Source organism: Bombina bombina, chromosome 3, assembly GCF_027579735.1.
Source record: "Bombina bombina isolate aBomBom1 chromosome 3, aBomBom1.pri, whole genome shotgun sequence".
NCBI classification, from domain to species: domain Eukaryota; kingdom Metazoa; phylum Chordata; class Amphibia; order Anura; family Bombinatoridae; genus Bombina; species Bombina bombina.
In genome coordinates, this window is record NC_069501.1 from 1,217,231,961 (window position 1) to 1,217,246,168 (window position 14,208).

General features: G+C 40.9%; 1 protein-coding gene across 1 annotated transcript in view; it reads left to right on the forward strand.

Moving 5' to 3' along the window:
• The window catches only part of GAB2 (GRB2 associated binding protein 2), a 491,597-nt gene that overhangs the window by 429,020 nt on the left and 48,369 nt on the right, over window positions 1-14,208 (forward strand). The window lies entirely within an intron of this gene.

The window sequence follows — 14,208 nt, forward strand, 5'->3', positions numbered from 1 at the left end:
ATTATTATAATTAATTTGTAAATTGCATACAGATTCCTTAGCACTAGGTACTTGAGAAGGGTACACACTGGTACTGTTGCATTGTAAAACGGCAAAAATAAATAAATAAAACACACTAAACTAAACAAATTAAAGGGATAGAAGCTCAGAATTATACTTGATTCAGATAGAGCATGTAATTTTAAGACATTTTTAAATTCACTTCCATTTTCAAATGTGCTTCGTTCTCTTGGTATCCCTGGTTGGAAAGGAATACGCACATATCCTACACTAGAGGGAGCTAGCTGCTTATTGCTGCCAGCACACATTTGTCTCTTTTGATTGGCTAACTAGATATGTTCAGTAGTGCAATGACGTTTCTTTAGCAAAGGATAACAAGAGAATGAAGCAAAGTTGATAATAGAAGTACATTGGAAAGTTGTTTAAAATTGTATGTTCTATCCAAATCATGAAAGAAAATTTTAAAATGGAGTAGGTGGGTCCTACTCCAAAGAGCTTACAATCTACAGATGATTATAACCTTACTATAGATCACAAAGTGGTCTTCAGTCTAAAACAGGTGCAAGTGATTTAAGGGACATGAAATGCAAACTTTTTAAAATATGCATCTGAGAAGTGTTTAAACATATTTTCTTGTGTAAAATAATATTAGTTACAATAATAATTAAAACATATTTTAACTTAAAATTTAGCTGGTGATTAGTAGATACACACATTTCTTCTTAAAGACACGATGAGTCCACGGATTTCATCCTTATTTGTGGGATTACGCCTCCTGGTCAGCAGGAGGAGGCAAAGAGCCACAGCAGAGCTGCTATATATAGCTCCTCCCCTCCCTGCCACCCCAGTCATTCTCTTTGCCTACGTTAGTCATAGGAAGAGGTAAAGTGAGGTGTTAGTTTTAGATTCTTCAATCAAAAGTTTGTTATTTTAAAGTAGTGCCAGAGAGTGCTACTTTGTTCTGGGGTGTAGCCGTAGTCCATATCAGTCTCTACAGTAGAGCATTTGGTGGCTTTAAAGCAATGGGAACTTGTGGGACATAATTCTCACTGCACCTCCCATATTTGTGCTGCCCTATCTCCTTCAGTCTGAGGTACTTCTTGACTCAGCATGTGTTTATTCTCGGGCCAATGTGAGGGAAAGGACCTCTCAAGCTTGGGAACTGCCTTCCTGCCAGGCAGTGTCTAAGGTAGGTGCTGCCTTTATTACCTGGGACCTAAGGAGACTCAGTATGTTGGGATAAACAGCACTTTTGAACATAAGGGGTTAATGGTTAAAGCCCTGTTTATGTTGCGACTCGTTTTAACTTTCAACTGAAGGTTTTATTTGAGGCAGTGAGATAGATTGCAGGCACTGGGGCTGGAGATAGGTTGTTTTATTGTTGGGGAAGGCTCCAGTGGTTTCACTGTACTTTTTTTCACGGAGAGGCATTGATCTTTAGGAACGCCCACGATGGGCGGGACTTCCGGTTTTTGCGCGCCTTTCTGTAAGAACGCTCTTTTCTCTGGCATTTTCACTTGGTCATTGAGCTGGACAAGTTGCTCACTTGCTCTGGAGCAGCATGCAATATATTTTCATGCTTCTCTAGTGCAGATAAGTTAGAATCGTTTCCGGATTTTCCTGGCAGTGTGACGGTTAACGGATCTGTAGCAGAGGGATCTGGTGTCATTCCTCACGGTAGGAGCACCTCAGCAGGCTGCTGAGGTGCAGAGGTGTATTTTATTAGTTATTTTTCTTCAATATTGGGCTTTAGGAATAGATTCTCAAATCTGACAGAAAAATAGTAAACCGTTTGTATTTAAAGGGACAGTAACTTTTTTTTAGAATTATAATTGTTTAATATTTATTAATTTTTCTATTTGTTATTTGAAAATTTGTGATGAAAGATGGACCAAGAGGGTGTAGAGTATGTTACATGTGCCTTGTGTCTTGATGCAAATGTGGAACCACCAATCCCTTTCTGTCCTACATGTGTTGAAAGGACTGTAAGTTTTAAGGATAAGATTTTTTTCTGAGCCAGTCTCCTCTCAGGCAGATGTTGTCCAAGAGTCTTATGATGAGGGTCAATTTATGCCGCAACTTTCTCCCCAAGCGTCCCAAAAATTAACGCCCCCACCAGCAGTGCCCTGCAATTCTGCGCTAGTACCTGCTGCAGTTACTTTAAAGGACATAGCGGAGGTTTTGTCTTCCACGCTTTCTGATGCGTTATCTGCTTTTCTTATGCTTCAAGGCAAGCGCAAGAGGAAAGATAAGCATGTTATCAGTGAGGTTTCTGATGCCATGGTGGCTGTCTCAGACGTACCCTCTCAGGGAACTGAGATGGAGGGTATAGAGGCTTTATCAGATGGCGAGATTTCAGATTCAGAGCCTTTGGCTGATTCAAAGGTTGTCTCTTTCAGATTTAAACTAGAACACCTTCGTCTGTTACTTAGGGAGGTGTTGGTTACCTTGGACGACTGTGATTCCACAGTAGTAGTCATTCCTACGAAAGCGAGTAAATTGGACAAATATTTTGAAGTTCCAACTTTCTCAGATGTTTTTCCAGTTCCTAAGCGAGCTTCAGAAATTGTTTCTAAGGAATAGGAGAGACCAGGTATTCCCTTCTCTCCATCTCCTATTTTTAGAAAGATGTTTCCTATAGCTGACGCTATCAAGGAAACTTGGCAAACGGTTCCTAAGGTAGAAGGGGCTATCTCCACCTTAGCTAAGCTAACTACTATTCCTATTGAGGATAGTTGTGCTTTTAAGGATCCCATGGACAAGAAGTTGGATGGTCTACTTAAAAAGATTTATGTTAACCAGGGTCTGCTGGCGTGCATTGCTACTGTCACTAGTGCGGCATCTTATTGGTTTGATGCTCTGTCTGAGTCCCTTAAGTTGGAGACCTCTTTGGAGGAGATCCAAGACAGGATTAAAGCACTGAAGTTAGCCAATGCTTTTATTACGGATGCTTCACTGCAAATTTCTAAATTAGCACCTAAGAGTTTGGGTTTCTCTATTCTAGCCCACAGAGCTTTATGGTTAAAACATTGGTCTGCGGACGTTTCATCTAAGTCTAAACTTCTAGCTATTCCTTACAAGGAAAAGACCTTGTTTGGACCTGGTTTGAAGGAAATTATATCTGATATCACTGGAGGTAAGGGTCATCTCCTTCCTCAAGATAGAAGAAATAAACTTAAAGGACGACAAAATAATTTTCGTTCCTTTCGCAATTTCAAGGGAAATTCTTTCTCTTCCTCGTCTAAACAGGAAAGAAACTATTCGCAATCCAAACCCACTTGGAAACCCAACCAGCCTTGGAACAAAGGTAAACAGTCCAAGAAGCCTGCTGCTGACTCCAAAACGGCATGAAGGGCATGCCCCCGATCCGGGACCGGATCTGGTGGGGGGCAGACTTTCTTTCTTCGTTCAAGCTTGGGTACGAGATGTTCAGGATCCCTGGGCTATAGAAATAGTGTCCCAGGGATACAAACTGGAGTTCAGGAATTTTCCTTCTCGAGGAAGATTTCTTCTTTCAAGATTGTCTGCAAACCAGATAAAAAGAGAGGCGTTCTTACTTTGTGTAAGAGACCTCTCCTCCCTGGGAGTGATTATTCCCGTTCCGGTACAGGAACACGGGCAGGGTTTTTATTCAAATCTGTTTGTAGTTCCCAAGACAGAGGGAACTTTCAGACCTATTTTAGATCTCAAGAGTCTGAACAAGTTTCTCAGAGTTCCATCTTTCAAGATGGGAACTATTCGTACAATTCTTCTATTGATCCAGGAGGGTCAATTTATGACAGTGGACTTAAAGGATGCATATCTGCATATCCCTATCCACAGAGATCATCACAAGTTCCTAAGGTTTGCCTTTCTGGACAGACACTTTCAGTTTGTGGCTCTTCCTTTCGGGCTGGCCACAGCACCCAGAATTTTCACAAAGGTTCTGGGGTCTCTACTGGCGGTTTTAAGACCACGGGGCATTGCGGTGGCACCTTATCTGGACGATATTCTAATCCAGGCACCATCTTGTCAGCAAGCAAAGTCCCATACCAACATTGTACTATCCTTCCTGAGAACTCACGGGTGGAAGGTAAATCTGGAAAAAAGCTCCTTAATCCCGAAAACAAAGGTGACCTTTTTGGGAACTATAATCGATTCTATGTCTATGAGAATTTTTCTGACAGAGGTCAGGAAATCAAGGATTCTAGATGCCTGTCGAGCTCTTCAGTCTACTCCTCGGCCGTCAGTGGCCCAGTGCATGGAAGTAATCGGACTGATGGTGGCGGCAATGGACATCATTCCGTTTGCTTGGTTTCACCTCAGACCTCTGCAGTTGAACATGCTCAGGCTTTGCAATGCAGATTATACAGACTTGTCTCCTCGAATAGTCCTGGAGCAGGAGACAAGGAATTCACTTCAATGGTGGTTGTCTCTGGATCATCTATCCCAGGGAACATGCTTTCGCAGACCATCATGGGTGATTGTGGCAACAGATGCCAGCCTTTTAGGGTGGGGAGCTGTCTGGGGTCCTCTGAAGGCTCAGGGAGTGTGGACTCAGGTGGAGTCTGTTCTTCCTATAAACATCCTGGAACTGAGAGCGATTTTCAATGCTCTTCTGGTCTGGCCTCAGTTGCCTGCGGCCCAGTTCATCAGATTCTAGACGGACAACATAACGACAGTGACTTACATCAATCATCAGGGAGGAACGAGGAGTTTCTTAGCGATGACCGAGGTAGCCAAGATAATCCGGTGAGAGGAGGCCCATTCTTGTCATCTGTCAGCGATCCACATCCCAGGGGTGGACAACTGGGAGGCGGATTTTCTGAGCAGACAGACTTTTCATCCGGGAGAGTGGGAACTCCATCCGGAAATATTCTCCAACCTGATTCTCAAATGGGGTCGGCCGGAGTTAGATCTCATGGCATCTCGTCAGAATGCCAAACTACCGAGATACGTGCCCAGGTCCAGGGATCCCCAGGCGGAACTGATAGATGCTTTGGCAGTTCCTTGGTCCTTCAGCCTAGCATATCTATTTCCCCCATTTGCTCTTCTTCCTCGGGTCATTACTTGAGTCAAATAGGAGAAGGCATCAGTGATCCTCATTGCTCCTGGGTGGCCTCGCAGGACTTGGTATACTGATCTAGTGGACATGTCATCCCTGCCACCTTGGAAACTTCCATTGAGGAAGGACCTTCTCATTCAAGGGCCCTTCCTTCACCCAAATCTAGCTTCTCTGAAGCTGACTGGAGATTGAACGCTTAATTCTATCCAAGCGGGGTTTTTCTGACTCGGTCATAGAGACCTTAATTCAGGCACGTAAACCTGTAACTAAAAAGATTTACCATAAGATATGGTGTAAATATCTTTATTGGTGTGAGTCTAAGGGTTACTCTTGGAGTAGGGTTAGAATTCCCAGAATTTTGTCTTTTCTCCAAGAAGGATTGGAGAAGGGTTTATCAGCAAGTTCTCTAAAGGGTCAGATCTCTGCCTTATCTATTTTGTTACATAAGCATCTGGCTGATGTCCCAGATGTTCAATCCTTTTGGCAGGCCCTGGTTAGCATCAGGCCTGTGTTCAAACCAGTTACTGCCCCATGGTGTCTGAATTTAGTTCTTAGGGTTCTTCAAGGGGCTCAGTTTGAGCCTATGCATTCCTTAGATATTAAGTTGTTGTCTTGGGAAGTTTTATTTCTTGTTGCTATTTCTTCAGCTTGAAGAGTATCTGAGCTTTCGGCGTTACAGTACAATTCGCCTTATCTTATTTTCCATGCGGATAAGGTAGTCTTACGTACTAAACTAAGGTTTCTTCCTAAGGTTGTTTCAGACAGGAACATTAATCAGGAAATTGTTGTTCCTTCCTTGTGTCCTAATCCTTCTCAGAAGGAAAGGCTTTTGCATAATTTGGACATAGTCCGCGCTTTGAAGTTTTACTTACAAGCAACTAAGGACTTTCGTTAGTCTTCTTCTTTATTTGTAATTTTTTCTGGAAAACGTAAGGGTCAGAAAGCGACGTCTACCTCTCTTTCTTTTTGGTTGAGGAGTATCATCCGTTTTGCATATGAGACTGCTGGACAGCAGCCTCCTGAAAGAATTACGGCTCATTTCACTAGGGCGGTTGCTTCCTCATGGGCATTCAAAAATGAAGCGTCTATGGAACAGATCTGCAAGGCTGCAACTTGGTCTTCTCTTCACACTTTTTCTAAATTTTACAAATTTGATACTTTTACCTCGGCTGAGGCTGTTTTTGGGAGAAAGGTTCTTCAAGCAGTGGTGCCTTCCATTTAGGTTCCCTGTCTTGTCCCTCCCTTATCATCCGTGTACTCTAGCTTTGGTATTGTATCCCACAAGTAAGGATGAAATCCGTGGACTCATCGTGTCTTTAAGAAGAAATGGAAATTTATGCTTACCTGATAAATGTATTTCTTCTTAGACACGATGAGTCCACGGCCCGCCCTGTTCTCTTGAGACAGGTTGTTTATTTTTTGTAAACTTAAGACACCTCTGCACCTTGGCTTTTCCTTTCTCTTCCTAACTTCGGTCAAATGACTGGAGTGGGAGGGAGGGGAGGAGCTATATATAGCAGCTCTGCTGTGCTGCTCTTTGCCTCCTCCTGCTTACAAGGAGGCGTAATCCCACAAGTAAGGATGAAATCAGTGGACTCATCATGTCTAAGAAGAAATAAATTTATCAGGTAAGCATAAATTTCCTTTTGTCTATTGTCATTGGCAGATGTGTTTAGCTAGCTTCCTTTGCAAGGGTGAGACAGTTATATGCAAAGAACAGTGCAATAACAACACATTTAGAGATTTTTTTTTGCACTTTTATGTCCTGTTAACAGTATACACCACTTTTCATATAATTGCATATAATAGACACTCCTATAAAGAAGAATATGCACAGAGGCTGATCTAAACATCCAGTATAAAAACTTACGTAGAAGCTCCCAGTTTAGCACTGTTGCAGGGTCTGCCACTGAAATGGACTGGAAAGCAAAAAGAGCAGACAACCCCACTCTCACCCCTCCCCTACATATGAAAGGACCATTTACACAAACAGGAGCAAGCTGAAGTAGGTAGACAAAAGTCTACTTCTAAAATTTGGTTAGGAATCTGAAAATCAGACATGTTATTTAAAAATTACCAAAACTATACATTTTTTTAAAAAAAACAACAACAACCTGTATAGGCTATATTTATGGATCACCTACAAAACATTTATGAAAAGAAAAATCTAGTGTACAATGTCCCTTTAACTGAAAACTTAGGTTTCTGCACAATCCCTAGGAAAAGATTGCTCATTCAATACCGCAATTGATGAACAATGAAACACCTTTATCAGCATGTTGGAAATCAGAACATTTTGACTTTAATATCCCTTTTTAAAGAGCATGACACATTTTGAAAGAACAGAAACAGATGATGAAAATAATCAAGAGATCTCCAGCAAGTACTGTGTGACCTCACTCCTTGGTTACATAAGGTGTTACATGACTTTTGTTCCAGCCGGTAACACTGAATATGACACCTTATAAGAAGCGCACATAATCTATTATTTTGCTTTGAAATATCAGACGCTCTGTTCTCTGACCTATTTTGTATTGAAGATAATATCTCTGTCTATCAGTTGTCATTTCAAATTTCTTACCTCCCCTGAAAGTCCTAAATATACTACAGTTAAAAAATAAAAATAAAAAAATCAACACATTTTGATTAAGGGTAACACCACACTATTTTATGATAACTGTTATTTCAGTGGAGTGATAAACGATTGAAAAAACTTAGTAGAATATTATTTCTTTAACCCCTTCAGGATGGACACATCTGTCCAAGTTTGGATCGTAAACAAAAAAGGAAGCACGTGATCGTCACTGGGATCATGTGCTTCAAAAACGGTGCTGATTGGCTGCTGTGGGACTGCCAGCATTGCTATGCACTTCCCCCAGTCAGATCAATAAGCGTAGCAGGATGCCGCAAACGTTAGGACATTCCATGCTGTCCTAATGGCGTTAAAGCCTAGCGCTTTTAGAAATGCATGGAAAATTCTAAGGGTTTAAATGCAGTAAGTAACAGTGGCCCATAACACAACCTTTTTAAAGTTCTGCTTTTTTAAGGGTGCAGAATATAATAATATATTTTTTAATTCAAAGAAGCCCTCAACGTTTTGCACAACTGCTCTCCGCCAAAGCTGATTTTTTTCTGTTTAGACTAATGGGGCTGTATAGCCAATCAGAAGCAAATGGATTGCACTATTGGCCAGTTTTTTGGGAATGCTCACAAGCTAAACTCAATAGGGGGAAGGGTGCACTTCAGTCTAATCAGAAAATAAAACTGCAGCAAGTAGTATGTGGCTGTGCAGGAAGATTAAAGGGACAGTCTACACGCGTTTGCAAGCACCTTGTTTGGGATCGTTGTGCTGCGGGCAACCCACTCCATCCTGTGCCACCTCATGCAGGGCAAAAGAAAAAAGTATTTTAAAAAATACTTTCCAAATTTGGCCGTTATAGGATGGCAGCAGACTCGTGTCTATTGTGAAGCAGCATCCAATAATCAGGCTCTCACTTATAAAATTCCTGACGCACGCTGTAGTTTTGCGCATACGCAATGTGTCTGCCTTAGTGTCTTAATGTTATTCAGTCCATTCACACACACTGCTGGGTGCGATTTCAAACAAACACAAGAAGGAGGAAGAAGGAGGGAGGAGGAGTTTGGCGGCCATATTCGGGCTGCCGAATAAAGAAATGTTCCCAAGAATACTGTAATCACTTTTGCCCTGCATGAGGTGGCACCGGACGGAGTGGGGTGCCCGCAGCAAAACGATTCTAAACAAGGTGCTTGCAAACGCGTGTAGACTGTCCCTTTAATTGAGCTTGGATTAAATGAAAGACTCACCCCAGACTGTCTTATTCCTCCCTCACCCAGGCCAGCCAGTTGCTGAGGCCGTGAGGAAAATGTTGGGAGGGAGCTTAGGCATGTAGTATAGGACATAAATTATTTTGTTTTAAGTTTATCAGAGATTTCCATGTGAACTCATTTTTACCTTGGTACATGTGAATTGTGCACTCTGTGGACAAACTGGGAAAAATATCAGAGTAAGTACACATCAGCACCTTCCCATTACCCGAAATGACTGCCGAGTGGATTGCAAATAAAAAAAATATTGAACATTAAAGTGATTGTAAAGTTTAATGAATAAGTGCCCGGTATCTAAAAATAATCTTAAAAACAGGGGCATTCATTAAACTTTACAAAGACATAAGTATTTTTAAAAATATGTCATTGCAGCTCCGGTAATAAGTTGCTGATATAATGATCCTACTACGGAGCTGATTCAAAAATAAGGTTTGGACAGTCCATTTAGGTCTTCTGGTGATTCATCTGCTCACCCTTTGAACACAGAGATGTCTATGTAGCGGCTATCTTCAGCGATCGTGGATACGTCGCCTGCAGTGAACCGCAAGTATTTTCACGCTAACTCTGCCCTGGGAAAGGTGAAACTTCTAAACACTGCACATCTTTTCCTTTGGAAGCTGCACAGACAACTTACCAAGCCACCTTATAATAATCTTTCTTGGCTCCATTACACACATAGCGCAGTTTCTATTCACATAGACATGTAGTCTATTAGTTAAAGTTTTCAAATATCAGCTAACCCTCATATATCATTCTACAACCTGTAAGAACTAAACCGTGTAAGTGGTATAGAAACTACTTCCACTCCAATCCAGGGCTACACCTCAGGAAACTATGGCAACGTCTCTTAATCTACTGGATGGGCTATTAAGATTGCTCAAATGATTAGTGCTGAGGAATCTGTTGGCGCTCTACAAATAACCGATAATAATAATAATAATGAACATCATGAAGCTGTTACTGCTAGTTTGAAAAGGGCATTTCACTCTCACATCATAGATGCTACTGTCAATGGTCTTCATGAGGGACCTGTATCTACATGCCAGGTGGATGGGGGTGCTTTTGGGCCCCAGCATCCCCCGCCAATCAAATTTGACTACGTTAAAGATCCAAAAGTAACAGATCCATATGTACCTAAGCTGACACTGCTCAGTCAATTGACCAAAGCCACAGATATGTGTTTGCAGGATGAGATGTTGGACAATATAGAGCACTTTATTGGTCCTAGAAAAAAGAACTCCAAAGAAATATCTTCCATTCAAAGAAATTGTTTGAGACTTTCTCAATGCAAAATTGGAGATACACGTAAAGAAAGCCTGCATGCTACAGAGGACCAACCAAGAAAAGTCACTCCTCTCCAAGCACCTATTAATAAGCGGAACATTTATAAGACACGAAAGATGAAGACGACTGCCCTACAGGTTCTGGGGTGAGAACAAACACTTGCCAAATTGCTGCTTAACACGCCTCTTTCACTCATTACCCCCTGGACAAGATAAATCAAAGCGAGGCATTGGCTGAACCCAAGATTACATTTTCCTCCTCACTTGTTGAGTGGAATGCTGGCTATTATATTCTTCATTGTGTTACGTACTGTTTATTCTGCTTTATTTGGAGGTTTTGTTTGTTATTGATTTTGCATGCTATGTTTTCTTTCAGAACCAGCTAATGTATATGGTAGAATTTTAGAATCACAGCCTGATCAATACTATATCCGTCTAGTAGTAATTTATGTTTCTCATTCACACCAGATATAATATATATAGTAGTTTGACATTTGAGGGAAAAGTTTATCAACTGATGTTAATACAGCAACTGCTGCTCTAATCATATTTGATCCTATAGTAGTTAGGAGCCCAAAATACCTTTATATTAGTATACTTGCCTCTATTAGTCTAGAAACACAATATCCCTATATAAGACCTTGTTAATAACTCATTTAAAACAATACCTGGCATAACTGACTTGAGGGTAAATCTCGTTATAGAAATGCAATTATCGCTTTCAGGATAAGGGACCTCTTAGTTGATTAATCATTCTTTTCCCTCAATATTCCAGCAAGAACATTACCTTAATTGTTGCAACTTGTTGACCTAATGTAACCGCGTTGCCAGCGGCCGAGGCAGCGTATCGTGTTTTATTGGGTCCAGCAGCTCACTTGTTTTATAGTATTTGTTGACCTTTTCTCTCTCCTAGAATATGGCTGGTTCTCTATTAGTATCTACAGTTTTCAAAGTTACCCAAATAGGTCACGTTTATGTAGTACCAAGTTTAGTACTTATGCTGCTAGGCTGACTCCTTAAGCCCCTACCCCCCCCCACCCCACCCACTAATATACTCTGGCATTTTAATTTTAGTGCTCAGAGTATTATTTTGCGGTTTATCTCTCAAATACCGTTTCTGTAATCAGATTTTCTTATGTAAACCATATATAGCATATGAGTCCCTCTTTCCATATCTTTTTATCCCTAGATAATATCCCAATACTTCACAGCTTGAATATTTCTAGATAATCTATTGGCCCTTTAAGACTTACAGCCCACTATGAAAGAAGTGAACTCCCTCAGCACATTATAGGGCTTACTGGATGTTCAAGTATATTTATAATTATGTTTTTTTATAAGTTTGTGATAAAAATACAAACATTTTTGAATATTCATAGCCTAATGAATCTATATAAAACTAAAGGTTCCTCTGGAACTATAAAACTTAGTCCATCATGAAAGATGTGAATTCACTTAGAAAACTTTTTTTTTGTTTGCTACATGTCTTATTCTAGTTACAACTATGCTGGTATAAGCTTATATAATCCATATATTATTTACTCAATACTTTATTCTGAAAACCAGTCTTGAATTATGAAAACTCAATAAAAAATAAACGTCTTTGTAAAATTTAATGAATGAAAGTGCCCCCATTTTTAAGATTATTTTTAGATACCGGGCACTTATTCATTAAAATTTACAATCACTTTAAAGGGACAGTAGTCAGAATTAAATGTTCATGATTCAGATAGAGCATGCAATTTTAAGCAACTTTCTAATTTCTAAGCAGGAATATAAAGCTCAGGAGCCAGCCCATTTTTGGTTCAGACCTGGGTTACACTTGCTTATTGGTGGCTAAATGTAGCTCCCGAGAACAATTGCATAAGAATGTCCCTTTGTGAAGTAACAGGCAGGGACCATAGAGAAGAAAATGTCATATTCCAGAAGTTGCTTACAAGGTCCATTTTTTAAGTGTGCAGTTTGGTGTTCTATTACTTGGAAAGTCTCTAAAAAATGGTAGGAGCCTAGGATATCACTGAAGTTACAATGATGGATAGAATATAGCTACAGCAAACTGTGCATAAGTGCCAACAGCCAATGCAAACTTCCATTGGCCCCTTGGAAGCCAGATAGGAATGCAACAATTTTGTAGAGGCAAAATCTTGTCCACATCTCCAACCTGTGACATTTCATATTGTGGGAAACCTAGAACAATCAACCAGATAGCAAGCAACAAATTGTCTAACATTGCATAAGCACTGTACTGAATCTATGAAAGTATTACAAATAGGTTTTGCCTGCTATTTAAAGGGACAGTCTAGTCAAATTAAACTTTCATGATTCAGGTAGGGCATGTTATTTAAAACGACTTTCCAATTTAATTTTATCACCAAATTTGCTTTGTTCTCTTAGTATTCTTAGTTAAAAGCTAAACCTAGTTAGGCTCATATGCTGATTTCTAAGACTTTGAAGGCTGCCTCTTTATCTGAATGCATTTGACAGTTTAAAAAAATACAGGGAGAGTCCATAGCTGCATTCATCACTTTTGGGAAATACAGAACTTGGCCACCAGGAGTAGGCAAAGACACCCCAGCCAAAGGCTTAAATACCTCCACCACTTCCCTCATCCCCCAGTCATTCTTTGCCTCTCTTCACAGGAGGTTGGTAGAAAAGTGTCAGAAGATGCGGAGTAGTCTCTTATGGAGGGTAGTACTCTTCGCGATGGGACTGGAGTTTTAAGTAGTCTTGTCAGCCTCTCAATGAGAGCATTGATGAAAGTTAGAGTCCGGAGATGCAGGGAGAGTCTTTCTGCGAAGCCATCCCGACTCATATTAACAGCTCCATAAGCAATCAGCATTGACAAGTTTCGCTTCCTGCTTTTCTGCACTCAAGTCCATGTCAGAAGCGTTGCTATCATCTGTCAAACTTGAAGGACCGTGTTGCTGTTCCACGGCATAGATTCCGGTAAGATTGTTTCAATTTTTACATGCTTGTAACGTATTGTGAAGTCAGGCTCTCAGTGGGACTCCTTTATCTTTATGGAATCAAGGATTAATATCTCCGGAGGGGGATTATTGAACAGTGGGGGCTTTCAATCATGTTTAATGTGATTTTGACTGCTTATGTGTTTGGTTGTTTGAGGCTCATAGGCTTTTACGGAACGTACAGGTTATTCGAGCTGCACAGTTTTTTAGGCTGGCACACTTTTCTTAGCGGGAGTGAATCCTGCAAGCTGCACCATGTCACCGGGTGCGGTCACGTTTCTTTGTTTCCCATTTCCGTATTCCTGACCGTGTGACTGCGGAGAGGATGCGTTTTCTCTATCTGTCGGTTTCGCATGGCCATATCTCTGTCCTTAGCATATGCATCTTCCTGCCACGTGCAAGCGAAGGCTTAATCCATGTACTCCTGTCCAAGGTCCGGCATGCAAGAGGACTGTGGTATCCGATCAGTCTTCTGGGGAAGCGGTGTCCTCTGAGGCTTCAGAGGGGCTACCTATAGGGTCGGAGGCACCGGATACTCTGACGGAGGTGGATTTTGCTTTTAGATTTAGAGTGGCTCGCCTATGTGTGCTTCTGAGAGAAGTTCTAGCGACCCTGGAGGATCCTAGTTCTGATCCGTCCGCTGAATCTGAGTCTGATGATTCACATAGCAAGCCTGTTTAGACGATTAGACGGATGGTGTCCCTATTCCTTTTCATCTCTATATTGTTTTTCTTAGTTTTTTTTGTATCTGATTCCCAGTTCGGAACTCTTGAGGAATTGTGTTGCATGATGGGCGGGACCTGTCGGTTTCACTTTCCCTTGCACTTTCTCTTGTGTGCACTTCACTGATTTCTTTTCTCGCGATTGATGGAATTTTTCCGGTGGAAGTTCTATACTAAAAAAGAAATAAATATATATATATATATATATATATATATATATATATATATATATATAACAAGAAGGTTGTTTCTGGTTGGGGTGATGTTCCCTCTATAGGTCCCAGACTATGTTTAAGCCAGAGCTTATATGCTTTGCTGTTTATTATTCTCAGTTTTCTGGCCCTGCT